We start from the raw sequence: 441 nt of genomic DNA, 5'->3' as shown, positions 1-441 counted from the left end.
CGATGGCTGAAAGCCAAGACCTGCAGAAAGAATATGCAGATGAAAAAGGACGAGGCAAAGTGAAAAGCTTTAAGGTCGGGGACCTGGTTTTATCAAGCTCTAAAAACTTTCCCACACATGCAGCCTCTGCTGTCGTCAGGACGAAGCTTCGTCCACGGTTCATCGAACCGTTAAAGGTTGTGGCAAAGCGCGGCGTAGCTTATACGCTAAACCTTCCCAAACAGATGCGCACCCACCCGGTGTTTTACGTGGGTTTGCTCAAGCCGTATCGGGATCCGGCGCATGTGAACGCGGAAGCGTTGGCGCCAGAGCAGATCCCACGGGCCCTCGGCTATCCAGAAACTGAACCAGCAACTGGTTCTGAGCACGGAGTGCAACAACCTCCACCTCCAATGGACCAAGTGCCCCACCGTTGCCTACAGCGACGCATTCGCCTGCTCG

Source organism: Plasmopara halstedii, assembly GCF_900000015.1.
Source record: "Plasmopara halstedii genome assembly, contig: Scaffold_2904, whole genome shotgun sequence".
Classification (NCBI taxonomy): Eukaryota; Oomycota; class Peronosporomycetes; order Peronosporales; family Peronosporaceae; genus Plasmopara; species Plasmopara halstedii.
The sequence above is the reverse complement of the archived record's forward strand: the minus strand, read 5'-3'. Positions refer to the sequence as shown.